The 16558-nt window shown below is 42.0% G+C and overlaps 1 long non-coding RNA gene across 1 annotated transcript; it reads left to right on the forward strand.

Moving 5' to 3' along the window:
* Positions 1–244: 244 nt before the first annotated feature.
* LOC132488195 (uncharacterized) lies at positions 245–8563 on the forward strand. Its single transcript, XR_009531728.1, has 3 exons — positions 245–396; positions 1729–2027; positions 7238–8563. It is a non-coding gene; the product is annotated as an uncharacterized LOC132488195 (long non-coding RNA).
* The last annotated feature ends 7995 nt before the right edge of the window (positions 8564–16558 follow it).

The raw sequence follows: 16558 nt of genomic DNA on the forward strand, positions 1-16558 counted from the left end.
CTGGCGCGAACGCGTTCAAATCTCGCGACTTTTGCTCCAGAGGCCCGGCCCCGCCTCCCCCGGTAGATACCAGCTTCGCGGCGGGGGCGGGAACTGTCGTGCGCCGATGTCTGCCAGAGTTTCTGCGGGAAACTACCTCTCGCGTTATCTGACTCCCAGGCTCCACCCCTTACACGCCGGTCTTTGTTGGCCAACAGTCCTCGGGACTTGGGCTTTGGGCGGAGTCAAAGTCGCCGAGGTCCTCGCTGCGTGGGCGGGGAAGAGCGGCTGTAGGTGTAACCAGCGGCTCCCGTTACGTGAAGTAGTGAAGTGTCGGCACTCTTCCCACCCCAGCTTTCGGTGCCCCCTCGGTTTGCAGTCGGGCTCTCAGGCCCAGAAAGGGAAAGACATGCCCAGGTGAGGGGCCGTCCAGCCTCAACCCAGCCCGGCCTCGGCGTCCTGTCCGCTCATCGCAGTGCGTGCGTGGGCCTCGCGATCCCGAGTGTAGGAGCGGCGGGGCTCCACGGGGAGAGGAGGCCCTCCGCCTTTGCTGAAGGGATGGATTTCAGAGGAGACGGCACCCCCAGAGGTGCAGAGTTTGCTGCTTAGTGACGCCTGGAGCATCTGCGGAGAGCCCCGTATTTGTCGGGCCCCAGGGAACTAGCAAAGGGCATTCCGGTGGTCCAGGGACTTCTCGAGCGTTAAAGGGCTCAGGAAACACCTGGGGATCTAGTTGACATGCAGATTTTGATTCAGTTGGTCTGAGAGGGGCCTGAGATTCTGCATCTCTACCAGACCCCCAGGAGATGATGCCAGTGCTTTGAGTAGCAAAGAGGTAGAGAAATAGCCAAGGCCGGTTTAAAGCTGCGAAGATGCTAGGCTCTCTTATCCTCAGAGCCGAAACCCAGTATCGTATCGTTACATGCAGCCACAGCCTTCATAAAACTGTTTTGTTTTGCAGTAAAATATTGAAAGTTTCTTGAAAAATTAGTTTTGCTTTTGCAATTATTTGGCTATCTCAATTTGTAATTTACATCAGGTGCTGATAATAACACTAATTATCTGCAGATTTAGAAGTCCTTGTAACTGTTAGCAAACTCAATTTACAAATTGTTTTCAATTGTAACAAAACATTTTATGATTTATATTTAACAGTGAATTTAATATCATAGTATATTTTGTAGAACTTAAATCAACATGTATTGGTTTTGTTATCTATAATTTTCTGTTTGTATTTTGCAGTCAATTCTTTTTTCGTTTTTTGCAAGTAACACATTATTATTTTACATTATAGTAAAAAGTTGAACACAACTTAAAGGTCTAAGGACATTAGGAGGATGGTTAAGTCTACTTTTGGTACATAATACCATTAACTTATGCAACTATTATCAATAAATTGTTTTTCAAGAATATTCAAGAACATTTAAATTGCACATTGTATGTTAATATAAGTGTACCTGTACTGTAAGATCGTGCACGATGTTGTGATTTAAAAAAAAATTTAAAGCAAACCTGTGATAAGGTCTTAATTTCACAGACTTGTTTATTTCTGTGTCAATGTACATAAAAACATATCTCTACGGGGTAAAATGAAATGATTTAAAATTTATTCTTTAAATCTTCATTTTCCTATTTTTCTTTCTGATTATGCATTATTTTATAGTAAAATGTCATTTTATTAAGCTTTTATACATATATAATTTAGCTTCTAATGATCTTTTTTTTTTTTTTTTTTTTCCCGGTACACAGGCCTCTCACTGATGTGGCCTCTCCCGTTGCGGAGCACAGGCTCCGGACGCGCAGGCTCAGCGGCCATGGCTCACGGGCCCAGCCGCTCCGCAGCATGCGGGATCCTCCGGACCGGGGCATGAACCCGTGCCCCCCACATCAGCAGGCGGACTCTCAACCACTGCGCCACCAGGGAAGCCCTCTAATGATCTTTGAATTCTGTTGTTTCATTGTATAATTCTGTGTTTGCAAGAAGGGATTTCCTGACGTAGCACTGATTCTTTCTTCAGGACTCACATATACTGTAGGCCTCTTGAGAAGTAAGTTCCTGAACCCTTGTTGATAATGCTTAGGGAGAAAATGTGCTGGAAACAGCCTGTGAAAAGGCAGCGAGAAGAATGAAACACAGAGAACCAGGAACGCAGCACAGAAAAAGAGAGGTCAGCGGCAGAGGGGACTTTGAGAGCGGGCGTTGGGCTGGGGGAACCAGGGACGCCCAGGAACTGTTTGTGCAAGGAAACCTGAGGAGGGACTAGATATCCTGGGGCCTCTCACAGGGCAGGACTAGAGAGATTTAGGTAGGGAAGGAGGATGATCCCTGATGGCAGGAGAAACTGAGCACATCTGAATTACATAAAGTTTACCCATTCTTCTAGCTCTAAGTGCTTATTAATTTTTTTCTTTTCCCTCTTCAAAAACGTTCATGTGCCGTGGGTTTAAGTTAATATCATTGTTTTTAATGTCTTTGATTGAAATATAATGTGGGAAAACATGGGTCATTACTTCCAGAACTTCACATTTTAAGACACTTATTTATGTTCATTTTTATATTTTCCCAGTGTCTGCCTTCCCCTCCTTCCCTGCCCCCTAGCTCCCAGCCCCCGTCAACGTGTACTTCATCATCTGTGGCCTGCCCTGCCCTGCAGGGGCAGTTATCCTGGATCTTGTAACCAATCAGTGCTCTCACATGTTTACCTGTCTCCCCAGTGCCTGATGCCATCACCACTAAAGAGATGTTTGCTGAATGAATGAACTGCTTATAGTTTGCTGCTTCAACAAGTTGTCCCGTAACCTGTGTCTGCTGGTGCTTTTCCTTTGCCTAGAATACCTTTCCCTTCCTCACCCGGCTCATTCCTAGAGGCTCATCCATCACAGGTGTCATCCCTAAAAAGTCTCTCCTGACACCTCCCTCTCCTTACCCTATAGGGTCCCTTTCTTTGTTCCCAAAACTTGTACGTAGCTTTTTCCTGCACTTGCCCCGTTATAGAAAAGTTACTTACTTGTATCTACCTCCCTTGCTGACTGTGAGCTCCTCAAGGGCTAATGTTCTATCTGATCATCTGTTTTACCAACGCCAGAGCAGCACCAGCCCACAGAACTGTTTTAGCCCTTAGGCTAATGCAGGTAAAATGACTGGTGCCAACAGGCTTTTAAAATGCATATCAAAATGTTCGAGACATAAAAACAATGTTGTTGGCTCCAAGATAAACATTTTTAATCTTGCAAAATGAAAGCTAAAATGTTTAATGAAGTAGCTACAAAATTTGCAGTGTCAATGTCATTAATTATTAAAGTATTCACACAGTTTGTTCCATTCTAAAACAATTTGTATGTTAGATTTTCTCTGCTTACAAAAATCCAGCACCCAAGATGATTTCAGAGAAATGCCAATCAAAAATTCATTTAGTTACTCGTAGCACACAGTACTTTCCAAAGCAAAATGAGAAATCTTTTCCAAAACTTTTACGGTTGCATGTAAGGCAGATATGCTTAGGGCCCTTGGAATTCCCGAACAGCTCTGCCTGCAGAGAGGGAAACTTCAGGAAGTGCTTAGACTGAGGCTTGGGCCCTTCGGTCTGTTTGCCACTGTCCCCTCCATGACCTAGTGTCTTATACCTCCTCAGCCTCGCTTGTGTACTCTGCCTGCTGGTCACTGAAAGTCCCTGGTTTTCTGATTCCTGGTCCTGGACTTTGAGCTGGAAGAGAGATTTGAGATTATCTGAGCCAATCCTGTCCCCCTTTAGATGAGAGCAGTGCAGTCCAGAAAGGAGGATAGAATTGACCTGTTGAATATCGTGAAAACGTACTTTAAACAGCAAAGGCAGGACTGGTACCCAGGTCCCGGAGTACTAGTAAGTACACTTAGTCTTTTTTTTTTTTTTTTTTTTTTTTGCGGTACGCGGGCCTCTCACTGCTGTGCCCTCTCCCGTTGCGGAGCACAGGCTCTGGATGCGCAGGCTCAGTGGCCATGGCTCACGGGCCCAGCCGCTCCGCGGCATGTGGGATCTTCCCGGACCGGGGCACGAACCCGTGTCCCCTGCATCGGCAGGCGGACTCTCAACCACTGCGCCACCAGGGAAGCCCCACTTAGTCTTTAAAACAGTCAAATTGCAAACACTGGCCAGTGGAACTTTAATTTGCTTCCGAATCACCTGAGGAACTTGTTAAGCGAGCAAATCCTCTAACCACCTCCAGGTGCTAAGTCAGTGTTGCTAGGCCAGTGCTGGGGAATCGACGTTTTGAGTGAGTTCCTCGTGTCTGACCACCTTGGCCTGCAGACCACAACTTAGAACAGTGATCTCCAAGGATTATCCCCTGGGGTGCAGGAAGAACTGTGGCTTCTGTTTTTTGTTTTTGTTTTTTTTAATCTGGAAAGTAAAGGCAAAATTAAGCCTTACTAATGCCTAACATACAGGTTGACACAGGTGTCCTTCCCTGGGCTGTGGTCAGCTGGTGTGTCAGTCCAGTATGACTGGGTTATGCAGCCAAAACAAATGATCCCCCGATGTCAGGGACTTAAACCAGGGACGCCAAGTAAAATAAATTTAAGATAAACAGAAAAAATTGGGGGTAAGAATTTCCAAATATTTAGTAGCAGTATGTCACCTGTGACATTTGGGACAGACTTTCACTGGTCCAGGTAATTTTTACTCCAGAACCCAGGTTGATGAAGCAACCTGCATCTGGAACTAGTAGGGGTGGTGGGGCAACAAAGAGATTGGTGAACCATAAACTAGCTCCTAAATCTCCAGCTCAGAAGTGACAAACACGCTGCCTCTCACTTTTTTTGGCCAAAATGATACACATGGCCAAGCTTAGCATCCAGGTGGTGGTGAAGACTAATGATCCCCTACGGAAGGACATTGGGTGTCTGTGGACCATTATGAAGTCTACCACGGCATATGGTGGCTTGGATGGGCCACCAGATGCCATCCACAGGGTAAAATATGACAAAACAAGACCTTCAGGGACTTCACTGGCGGTCCAGTGATTAAGACTTTGCCCTCCAATGCAGGGGGTGTGGGTTCGATACCTGGTTGGGGAGCTAAGATCCCACATGTCTCACAGCCAAAAAAACCAAAATGTAAAACAGAAGCAATATTGTAACAAATTCAATAAAGACTTTAAAAAAAAAGACCTTTAGAAGAATCTTTTCAGAGTTTTGTAATAAGATGAGGGGTGACCTTGAAAATCTCATGTACCACACAGTTCACAGATCATCTTGTGACAAAGCACTTGAAAGAATTGTCAAGCTTAAAAAATGAGTTACTATATTTTGTTTTACAGAAAGTATTCCACATTTACTCATCTTTTCTGTGATGACAAGTAGCTGTCATCAGGATGGTGTAGGAGAGAGTTTCACAAAAATAAACAGACTTAATCTGTTCCTTCATGATAACGGTGATGTTTTTAACAATGAGTGAGAAACTCATTGGTTTTCAAAAGAACTGAATCCTATGGAGAGAGCATTTTTGAAAATAGAGGTTTGCAAATCTTTCCAGACTGATCTCTTTGTCAGCCTCCAACTGATTTGTTTACCCCTAAAATGTGTGTGTAAGATTCACCATTCCCAGCTGCCAGCAGGGTTTTTCCTCTCTCCTCTATTTTATACATCCTGTTTTTAATTGTGTTCCATGACAACAGTCAATTGACCTTTCTTCCTCATGTACAAGTAAATGAATTGCATGTAAAACAACTAGTTAAGCATCTCTGAATTATTCCTTGACACCATTTAATTCGTTTGTAAAAGGAGGATTGGTGGACTTCAGAGCAGATGGAAATTTAGCCAAATTTCATTTAAAACCTTTGCATGATTTGTGGAAACAATTGAAATGAGCAGTTTGACTTGGTAAGCGGTGTGATTCTTCCTAGTTAGTTTACTTATCTTTTGAGATATTTTAAGCAATGACAGCCATTAAAACCAAGTTTTAAAATAAACGGAACTTAGAAGCACACTTCAAATTGTTATATCACAGAGTTTTCAGTCAAGAGTCACAAAAATAAACCTATTTGACCACTTTACTCTCTTTAAAAAAATGCTAGCGAGAGCAGAACTAGTTTGCAATCAATAAATAAAATTAAAATATTTAAAATATTGTTTTAGACTTTAAGCATTTTCTACTTTTGTGTTTTTATGCTAATGTATTACTGCTAGTATATTATTTACAAATAAATTAAGATGCATATATTGGGGCTACATGTTCAGAATTTTTTTCAACTAATAATAGTATAAGATAAGAGTTTATAGACCACTGCTTTTGGAACCAAAAACCACATGCTAGCTACTCTTTAGGTCAAGAACAGTTAGTAAATTAATAATCTATATTTTCCTTTACAGTTTAATTTGACCAGAGTAGAAAAATTTTAGAGTATAAGATAATGCAAACCTTGATGTGCAATTTACCAGTGTAATGGCAAGGAACACTCAGTTACAATTACAGGATACCTTACATAATTATTCTTGATAATTATTTAATTGTTCTATAAACTAATAGCATGTAAGCAAAATAATTGAAACTATTTGGAAATCATTTCAACTGCATTTGAACTCAATGCAGATACTTTTCTAGATACACGATGAACTCAAATTCTTTTGCAAGCTATTAGCCTTGACTTTCAGAATCCAGCACTGGTGATCGTAGGGGCAGGTTGTCTCTGCTGGGTGTTAACTTTCCCAGCAGAAACGTCCTTAGAGTCTTTGTGAGTTTTATCCTCCGAAGCTGATTATTACCCTAAAGGAATCCCAGCAACAGTTCCAAACTCACTCACGACTGCTCTCCAGGCACCTCATTGGGGGCTGGAGCACTAGTTGTGATTCGTGCTGGGCACACACCTTAGGCTAAGGGTGAGAAGGAAAGAATTCTCAAATGAACCTTCAGATCAATCCCTCAGGCAGGCCTCTGCCTTTCCAGTTAAGGGCTTGGCCTTTCCAGACCCTAATGAATCATTTAGCCATTGAGCATTTCCAAGGAAGCTTCCAGTGGAGAGAACAAAAAGAAGGCATCACTTAGTGCAAAAGTGTCCGGTGTCAGAACTGGACCTTTTTACTAAACATTTCTATATTTGTCTTCCTGTGGGCATTGAAGAGATCTATTTCACCTTGTCAGTGTAATGCAGTCACAAGGCTGCACCCAGGAATGGAATCCACTGCAGGAGCATGTTGGACAGAATGGTAACTACTGGATGGACCACGAGTGTTATCCACATAGGACAATTCTTTACATATTTATTTACATTTTGTTCTCTCCAGGAAATGAAGCCAGAATCCACAGATGTCATGATCCATCTGCACGCTTTTGTTTACTACCCAGAAGGCAAGACTATTGCATTTTAAAAGTGTCCAGACTTTTGTTCTTTCTTATCACAAATGACTTGAGAAGATCTGACCATTCACAGTTACCCTGAGTGGAAGTGCCAAAGACTTGCTTCCTGGAGTGCTTTGAGATTCAGGTACAAAAGGCATTTTATAAGCACAGAGTGAAAAAGCATCCTTTATATTCATTTGCTGCTGTGGCATTTCTCTCTGGAATCTTCCTCGTGTCTGTCAACATTGTGCAAAAGGACTGGCCTCATCTACATTACAAATCTCTCTCCTTTAATGGTCTGGAAGTGGGAAAGGGACTGCATAAGAGTGAGCTCTCATGTTGGAGGGTCTCCTGCTTGTTTATCCCTAAAACTGGTTGGACATGATCGCTGTGGATGTCATGAATTGTTTTGGAAAGACCCGAGTGTGAACTCAGGACAGTGCTTTGTGCATCTGGGTTGCAGTGAATGTGTATTATCTGACTTCAGTGACTCATGGGAGAATCACAGCCATGGGGAAGAGCTGCTGAGGGGTCATTTAGAAAGGAGCCATTCTGGGCGGACGGTGCTCAGTTCTCTACTAGCTGCCGGAGTGGAGAAACGTCCATCATGATGGCTCCTTTGACCCGTGGCAGATCCTTTCTTGCAGGGGCCCTGCTTGGTATGATTTAAGAAGCATCAAGGACTTTCTGCCCCAGAAGTTCTCAGTGTGTGACGTCACACACATGGATGAGGGTTTGCCAACTGTATTAGTCAAAGTAGGGCCTGGCTTGGAGGGGCTCCCATGCCCCTCTGGGAATGTTCTAGAACATGGGGCATTACCCAAGAGACAGAGCCTGGGATGGTGTTACTCAGGTCAAAGGTCTGAGCGTGGGGGGCCATATAAATGAGTGGTGGGGCGGTGTGTATAGATGCAGGAGGAGAGGTGCTTGGAGAGCAGGAGTGCTGCTACCAGGAGAGATGGTTCCCAAAGGGAGAGACCCAGATGCCAAGCCCTTCTCTTTTTCCTCTGCCCAGGGTCCCTTCTGAATCTGCAAATCAGCTGCTGCTTCTCCTCCTCCTTTGCCTCCTTCTTCAAATCTTTTCATCACAAAAATCTCAAATATATACCTAAGTAGAGAGAACAGTAAAATGAACCCCCATGTACCCATCACCATTATCCACCTTGAAAAATGACCAACACCATCCAATCTCCTTCCACACACCCTCCCCTTCCTCAGATGATTATTGAAATTACCTCATACTTTTTAAAAAATAAATTTACTTGTTTATTTTTGGATGCGTTGGGTCTTCGTTGCTGCACGCGGGCTTTCTCTAGTTGCGGTGAGCCGGAGCTACTCTTTGTTACGGTGCGCAGGCTTCTCATTGCCGTGGCTTCTCTTGTTGCAGAGCACGGGCTCTAGGTGCACAGGCTTCAGTAGTTGTGGCACATGGGCTCAGTAGTTGTAGCTCGTGGTCTCTAGAGCACAGGCTTCAGTAGTCGTGGCACACAGGCCTAGTTGCTCCGTGGCATGTGGGATCTTCCCAGACCAGGGCTGGAACCCGTGTACCCTGCATTGGCAGATGGATTCTTAACCACTGAGCCACCAGGGAAGCCCTCCTTAACTATTTTTAATTTAATGCTCCCTGTTGCATTTTTCTGGCCATTTTCTTCTGTCAATCACTGTCTTAAGTCAGTCTCCTGGATTGTCTATGAAAAGACACCTTTCTCAAGGGAGCCCTAAGCAGACACATTTCTCAAGGGAGAAATATTGAGACTGGCCAAACGACCTAGGCTTAATTCAGTTCCACCCAAAGACACACGTCTGGTCCTAGGCACAGCGCTGGGTTAAGGATGTCGGCAGAACAGGGTTCCTAACCTCAAGGGCATATGATCTAGTTCTGGGAAGAGGACAAGGGCTGTAGCAAGTAGTCAGCAATAGAAGGCGGATGTAACCACTGAGAAAGGGAAAAGACCAGGTGTGGGGGACATTCCAGGTTGAGATAGACACACTGGGCTGGGAGGGGTGAGGGTTCAGGGAGGTCAGCAAGGCCCGTGGAGCCTGAGGTGTTGAGGAGGGACTTGGAAGGTTGAGTGTGGGGTGGGACAGTGAAGGAAAAACACTTACCAAAACGTGGAGGTGGGAATAGCTGAGGGAGCTGTGGGAGTGCCCCAGTTGGCTGGAACACAAGGTGCAAGGGGCTTGGTGGGAGGAATGGGGGAAGGAGGGGTGGTGAGGGGAGGAGGGCAATTGGTTCTTCCTAGGTTAAGAACTAGATAATATTTATTTCTAAGTAAGGAAAACCAAAACTGGATTTTTAGGGCATGGCTATGAAAAACATACTGCAGACCACACTTAGGAAACCGGAAGAAATCAAGGTGGGCTTAACGGAAGTTAGGCAGCAGGGGTGGTATAAGAAAACTCAGGTAGCTGCCTGAAATAAAGTGGACCCAGCTTCCACTAGCCAGGCGATGCATTTTTTAAACCTATAAATGAGGCTTATTGTGATTCCCCACTACATAAAATGTAAGTATAACTGTAGTCTTTTGCTGCTGAGTTCTGAGAAAATATGGTTTTTTTGTCTCTGCCAGTGAAAAAATACATGGACAGAAAATTCCTAGCATTGCTTCCATGTAAGGGAGGGCAAAGAAGATGGTGAGCTTTGGCAAAACGTTCGTGTTTTGTAAATGAAACAGAACAGTAACTTGATTTTTCAAAAGAATAAGGTTTTCATTACAAATGTGGGCCCGTTTATGTTGGAAAATTCAAACGTAGCAAAACGCAAAAAGGCAAGAAAATGCATCGTCCCACTATCCAAAGAACATAATTTTTAATGTTTTTGTGTCTATGACGATTTGGGAACATGTTTTTGATACTGAATGACTTCAGTAATTCACCCCGCCCCCCTCCCTGCCCCATTCATTGTGCTTATCGAGTTTTGGCGTTAATATTTCTATCTCTGCTGACTTTAAGAGTCAATCCTCCTTTGAGCTCAGATTGCAGATGGGATACAGGGGATCATCTCTATATTGAATGAGAGGGAAAGTTTATTCTCAGATATGCATGAAACCAAGCCTGTGCTTGTTTTTTATTTTTGTTTTGTTTGCTTTTTTTTTTTTGCAGGGCCTGGGGAAGACTGTAAATGGAGTCTGCAGAGCATATGGCTAAATATCTAAGTTATATATTAAGCCAACAAATTATTAAATAAAATATATCCTATCCTCCTTCCTTGGCTGGTACACCTTCATCGCAGCCACCCCTTGGAGACTATTAAAACGTTCTATCCTCTGACCCTTCTAACAGGTGCCCCCTGGCCACCCCTTGGGCATAGGGTACAAACACCAGGTCCTCTGGGGGTCAGGCCTGGGAAGCACACTGTGTGGGCCCTGAAGCAGGCTTGGAGCCATTAGGGAAGGCTCTCAGGAGCTCCAGGTGGGCCTGTCTCCCTGTGTGTTGCAGGGGGCTTAGGGCAGGGGTGGCCAGAGGAAAGCCAGAGCAGGCACCCCTCTGACTCTGATTTGAGTGAATTATCCAATGTTTCCATGTACAGGTGGTATGCTGGGTGCTGGGAACACAAAGGTGAGGGGAAACAGTTTAGCGGGGGCATATGCAGAAGCTGTCAAGTAAGTTCCCCCTCAGAATTGTGAACTTGCAACTATGACTTGACCCAGTCAGTAAAGTCAGGGAGGAGGTAACTAGGCAAAAAGGGCAGAGAAGAGAATTCCAGGCAGAGGGAAAAGCATAGGTGAAGTCCTGGTATCAGCAGAGAGAGGCACAGCCATTGTGAGGCAGGGGAACACGGTGGTAAGGCTGGGATGGGAGCCACAGGAGCTTGAGATGGGAGGCGGGGCTGGAGAGGCAGGTGTGCACTGACCAGGGGAGGTCTCCGTGACCTTGTTAAGGAATTTCTCAGGATCCTCAGTGAAAGGCTTTGAGCAAAGGGTCACAGGATCAGGGTAAACAAGGCTACACCATCTTGAATTGGTCCTGGCTAGACATAATGGTTCTTTGGACCAGTGGGATAGTGATGGAGATGGAGAATGGCAGACAGGCTCCAGGGAGATTTAGAAAGTAAAATGGCCAGGACTTTGGGGGGATTGGATTAGGGGCAAGTGGGAAATACATATCAGGGGAAATTGGTCAGATAAATAGGGTGGACGATCTGGGAACACTGAAAGAAGGTAAAGTTGGAGGGGTAGGTCATGAGTTGGCTCTGGGACATATAGGTTTGAGGTACCTTTGGGGCACCTAGGACGGTCCTCAGCAGGCAGGAGGATATACCACTTGAGCAGTAAAAAGAGGTCAGGGCTGCAGCAGACTTAGGTGTGGGAGTCATCTCCACAGAGGTGGTGAGCCAACCTTAACCTTAGGGTTAGAATTAGGGTCCACGGATGTGATGTCTGGGGAGAGACTGTCCACTCACCTGGTAGAAATTAAACAACCCAAGCTTTCTGATGCAGATGAGAACCTTAAGAGGAATCACACCAGCTGTGAACTAAAATGACAAAAACCTTCTGGCAACCTTGCTCATGACATTGGTCACTGTAAACAGGCTTGTCATGCACAAATCACCTACAACAATGAAGAGGATTAGGGATGAGTTGGTCACTGTTGCAAGGGGACTTTTTGTGCTTGTGAGTTTAAATCAGATTCCTGTTACTTGCATAGCATTTTGCCATGTGTATTTGTAAATATATCTTGCTGGCATATTTCATGCTTCAGTTAATTTAGTTGACATCTAATTTAGTTGACATATAAAAATAAAATCAATTTTCAGACAAAATACACATAAAATAAGTGGAATGCTGTAATAGGTTTCAAGAAATTAAAATGTAATATATTTAGGCTTCTATTCTAAAGCAATTTCATCTAGAATGGTAGATATTGTAGATGTAATTTTTTCCTGAATCTCTGTCAATCATACAATAATAAATGTGGCTACTATATACCCAGAAATTTATTTTTTTTAACATCTTTATTGGAGTATAATTGCTTTACAGTGTTGTGGCAGTTTATGCTGTATAACAAAGTGAATCAGCTATATGTATACATAATCCCCATATCTCCTCCCTCTTGGGTCTCCCTCCCACCCTCCCTATCCCTCCCTTCTAGGTGGTCACAAAGCACTGAGCTGATCTCCCTGTGCTATACAGCTGCTTCCCACTAGCTATCTATTTTACATTTGGTAGTGTATCTAAGTCCATGCCACTTTCTCAACTCATCCCAGCTTACCCTTCCCCATCCCGGTGTCCTCAAATCCATTCTCTGCATCTGTGTCTTTATTCCTGTCCTGACACTAGGTTCTTCAGAACCACTTTTTTTTTTTTTTAGATTCCATATATATGTGTTAGCATACGGTATTTGTTTTTCTCTTTCTGACTTACTTCACTCTGTATGACAGACTCTAGCTCCATCTACCTCACTACAAATAACTCAATTTCATTTCTTTTTATGGCTCAGTAATATTCCATTGTATATCTGTGCCACATCTTCTTTATCCATTCATCTGTCAGTTGACACTTAGGTTGTTTCCATCTCCGGGCTATGTGAATAGAGCTGCAATGAACATTTTGGTACATGTCTCTTTTTGAATTATGGTTTTCTCAGGGTATATGCCTAGTAGTGGGATTGATGGGTGATATGGTAGTTCTATTTGTAGTTTTTTAAGGAAGCTTCATACTGTTCTCCATAGTGGCTGTATCAATATACATTCCCACCAACAGTGCAAGAGGGTTCCTTTTTCTCCACACCCTCTCCAGCATTTATTGTTTGTAGATTTTTTGATGATGGCCCTTCTGACTGGTGTGAGGTGATACCTCATTGTAGTTTTGATTTGCATTTCTCTAATGATTAGTGATGTTGAGCATCCTTTCATGTGTGTGTTGGTAATCTGTATCTCTTCTTTGGAGAAATGTCTGTTTAGGTCTTCTGACCATTTTTGGATTGGGTTGTTTGTTTGTTTGATATTGAGCTGCATGAGCTGCTTGTAAATTTTGTAGATTAATCCTTTGTCAGTTGCTTCATTTGCAAATATTTTCTCCCATTCTGAGGGTTCTCTTTTCATCTTGTTTATGGTTTCCTTTGCTGAGCAATAGCTTTGAAGTTTCATTAGGTCCCATTTGTTTATTCTTGTTTTTATTTCCATTTCTCTAGGAGGTGGGTCCAAAAGGATCTTGCTGTGATTTATGTCATAGAGTGTTCTGCCTATGTTTTCCTCTATGAGTTTTATAGTGTCTGGCCTTACATTTAGGTCTTTAATCCATTTTAAGTTTATTTCTGTGTATGGTGCTAGGGAGTCTTCTAATTTCATTCTTTTACATGTAGCTGTCCAGTTTTCCCAGCACCACTTATTGAAGAGGCTGTCTTTTCTCCATTGTATATTCTTGCCTCCTTTATCAAAAATAAGGTGACCATATTTTCATGGGTTCATCTCTGGGCTTTCTATCCTGTTCCATTGATCGATGTTTCTGTTTTCGTGCCAGTGCCATACTGGCTGGATTACTGTAGCTTTGTGGTATAGTATGAAGTCAGGGAGTCTGATTTCTCCAGCTCTGTTTTTCTTTCTCAAGATTGCTTTGGCTATTTGGGGTCTTTTGTGTCTCCATACAAATTGTGAAATTTTTTGTTCTAGTTCTGTGAAAAATGCCATTGGTAATTTGATAGGGATTGCATTGAATCTGTAGATTGCCTTGGGTAGTATAGTCATTTTCACAATGTTGATTCTTCCATTCCAAGAACATGGTATATCTCTCCATCTGTTTGTATCATCTTTAATTTCTTTCATCAGTGTGTTATAGTTTTCTGCATACGGGTCTTTTGTCTCCTTAGGTAGGTTTATTCCTAGGTATTTTATTCTTTTTGTTGCAATGGTAAATGGGAGTGTTTCCTTAATTTCTCTTTCAGATTTTTCATCAGTAGTGTATAAGAATGCAAGAGATTTCTGTGCATTAATTTTGTATCTTGCTACTTTACCAAATTCATTGATTAGCTCTAGTAGTTTTCTGGTGGCATCTTTAGGATTCTCTATGTATAGTATCATGTCATCTGTAAACAGTAACAGCTTTACATCTTCTTTTCCAATTTGGATTCCTTTTATTTCTTTTTCTTCTCTGATTGCTATGGCTAAAATTTCCAAAACTATGTTGAATAATAGTGGTGAAAGTGGACAACCTTGTCTTCTTCCTCATCTTAGGAGAAATGGTTTCAGTTTTTTACCATTGAGAACAATGTTGGCTGTGGGTTTGTCATATATAGCCTTTTTTATGTTGAGGTAAGTTCCCTCTATGCCTACTTTCTGGAGAATTTTTATCATAAATTGGTGTTGAATTATGTCGAAAGCTTTTTCTGCATCTATTGAAATGATCATATGGTTTTTATCCTTTAGTTTGTTAATATGGTGTATCACATTGATTGACTTGCCTATATTGAAGAATCTTTGCATTCCTGGGATAAACCCCACTTGATCATGGTGGATGATCCTTTTAATGTGCTGTTGGAATCTGTTTGCTAGTATTTTGTTGAGGATTTTTGCATCTATGTTCATCAGTGATATTGGCCTGTAGTTTTATTTCTTTGTGACATCTTTGTCTAGTTTTGGTATCAGGGCGATGGTGGCCTCGTAGAATGAGTTTGGGAGTGTTCCTCCCTCTGCTATATTTTGGAAGAGTTTGAGAAGGATAGGTGTTAGCTCTTCTCTAAATGCTTGATAGAATTCGCTTGTGAAGCCATCTGGTCCTGGGCTTTTGTTTGTTGGAAGATTTTTAATCACAGTCTCAATTTCATTACTTGTGATTGGTCTGCTTGTATTTTCTAGTTCTTCCTGGTTCAGTCTCAGGAGGTTGTGCTTTTCTAAGAATTTGTCCATTTCTTCCAGGTTGTCCATTTTATTGGCATATAGTTGCTTGTAGCAATCTCTCATGGTCCTTTGTATTTCTGCAGTGTCAGTTGTTACTTCTCCTTTTTCATTTCTAATTCTATTGATTTGAGTCTTCTCCCTTTTTTTCTTGATGAATCTGGTGAACAGTTTATCAATTTTGTTTATCTTCTCAAAAAACCGCTTTTAGTTTTATTGATCTTTGCTTTTGTTTCCCTCATTTCTTTTTCATTTATTTCTGATCTGATCTTTATGATTTCTTTCCTTCTGCTAACTTTGGGATTTTTTTTTGCTTTTCTTTCTCTTAATTGCTTTAGGTGTAAGGTTAGGTTGTTTATTTGAGATGTTTCTTATTTCTTGAGGTAGGATTATATTGCTATAAACTTCCCTCTTACAAATGCTTTTGCTGCATCCCATAGGTTTTGCATCATCATGTTTTCATTGTCATTTGTTTCTTGGTGTTTTTTGATTTCCTCTTTGATTTCTTCAGTGATCTCTTGGTTATTTAGTAGTGTATTGTTTAGCCTGCATGTGTTTGTATTTTATATAGATTTTTTCCTGTAATTGATATCTAGTGTCATAGCATTGTGGTCAGAAAAGATACTTGATACAATTTCAATTTTCTTAAATTTACAAAGGCTAGATTTGTGACCCAAGATATGATCTATCCTGGAGAATGTTCCTTGAGTATATTCTGTTGTTTTTGGATGAAACGTCCTATAAATATCAATTAAGTCCATCTTATTTAATGTATCATTTAAAGCTTGTATTTCCTTATTTATTTTCATCTTGGATGATCTTTCCCTTGGTGAAAGTGGGGTGTTAAAGTCCCCTACTATGATTGTGTTATTGTCGATTTCCCCTTTTATGGCCGTTAGCATTTGCTTTACGTATTGAGGTGCTCCTATGTTGGGTACATAATTATTTACAATTGTTATATTTTCTCCTTGGATTGATCCCTTGATCATTAGGTCATGTACTTCTTTGTCTCTTGTAAGAGTTTTTATTTTAAAGTCTATTTTGTCTGATATGAGAATTGCTACTCCAGCTTTCTTTGATTTCCATTTGCATGGAATATCTTTTTCCATCCCCTCACTTTCAGTCTGTATGTATCCCTAGGTGTGAAGTGGGTCTCTTGTAGACAGCATACATACGGGTCTTGTTTTTGTATCCATTCAGCCAGTCTATGTCTTTTGGTTGGAGCATTTAACCCATTTACATTTAAGGTAGTTATCAATATGTATGTTCCTATTCCCATTTTCTTAATTGTTTTGGGTTTGTTATTGTAGGTCTTTTCCTTCTCTTGTGTTTCCTGTCTAGAGAAGTTCCTTTAGCATTTGTTGTAAAGCTGGTTTGGTGGTGCTGAATTCTCTTAACTTTTGCATGTCTGTAAAGGTTTTAATTTCTCTGTCGA

This window comes from Mesoplodon densirostris, chromosome 1 (genome assembly GCF_025265405.1).
Source record: "Mesoplodon densirostris isolate mMesDen1 chromosome 1, mMesDen1 primary haplotype, whole genome shotgun sequence".
Classification (NCBI taxonomy): domain Eukaryota; kingdom Metazoa; phylum Chordata; class Mammalia; order Artiodactyla; family Ziphiidae; genus Mesoplodon; species Mesoplodon densirostris.